Source organism: Rhincodon typus, chromosome 47 (assembly GCF_021869965.1).
Source record: "Rhincodon typus isolate 14 chromosome 47, sRhiTyp1.1, whole genome shotgun sequence".
Lineage (NCBI taxonomy): Eukaryota > Metazoa > Chordata > Chondrichthyes > Orectolobiformes > Rhincodontidae > Rhincodon > Rhincodon typus.
In genome coordinates this window covers 5,208,649-5,209,935 of record NC_063378.1, presented here as the reverse complement: position 1 = coordinate 5,209,935, position 1,287 = coordinate 5,208,649, and the positions used below count along the sequence as shown (strand labels likewise).

The 1,287-nt window shown below is 51.7% G+C and overlaps 1 protein-coding gene across 1 annotated transcript in view; it reads left to right on the top strand.

Moving 5' to 3' along the window:
• LOC109926105 (rho guanine nucleotide exchange factor 11-like) overlaps positions 1-1,287 on the top strand; it is a 36,264-nt gene that overhangs the window by 27,599 nt on the left and 7,378 nt on the right. The gene's annotated exons all lie outside the window — the stretch shown is intronic.

Below are 1,287 nucleotides of genomic sequence, written 5' to 3'. Positions count from 1 at the left end.
CACACACACACACACACACACACACACACACACACACACACGTGCGCACACTCACGTGCACGTGCACACACACACACTCTCACTTTCTCTCAAACCGACATACACAAATACATGCACACATACATACGCATACACACGCACGCACACACACATACATACAAACACACATACGCATACACATGCACACACACACACACGCATGCGCACACACATACACACTCTCTCTCTCACTTTCTGTCAAACACACACACACATACACACGCACACACAGACATACGCACACATACATACACACACACAGACGCACATACACATACACACACATACAGACACGCACATACAGACACACACGCACCCTCTCACTTTCTCTCAAACACTCACAGGCACACATACGTACACACACATACACATACATGCACACACACAGACACACGTGCACACACACAGGTGCAGCGCGTGCGCGCACACATCCTCACTTTCTCTCAAACAGACACACGCACAGACGCGCACACGCACAGACATCATACACAGACACACACTCACATGCACACGCATACGCACACACACCTACGCGCATGCACACACATACGCACACATACGTACAGACACACAGACACGCATGCTCACACGCACATACGCACATGCGCACGCGCACATACATACGCACACACGCACGCACGCGCGCACACTCACTTTCTCTCAAACAGACACATGCGCACGCACATACGCACACGCACATGCACATACGCACACGCACATGCACACACATACGCACACATACATACGCACTCACACATACGCACTCACACACGTGCACGCACACACACACAGTCTCTCACTTTCTCTCAGACACACACACACACACGCACCCTCTCACTTTCTCTCAAACACACACCTAAGCGCGCACACACACACGCACACAAATAGACACGCACACCTACATACACACACACGCACGCACACAGACGCACGCACACACCCGCACACAGATATGCGCACGCACACGCTCTCACTTTCTCTCAGACACGCATATACACGCAGACATAAGCACACACTGACACACGCACACACAGACACACGTACACACACACCCTCTCACTTTCTCTCAAACAGACGCACACGCACACACACTCCACTTTCTCTCAAACAGACAGACACACACACGTGCGCACGCACTGACACGCACACGTGCACACACATATACATACGTGCCCACACGCGCACATGCACAAACACGCACGCACATACACACACACACAGCCACACACATACATGCACATACACACA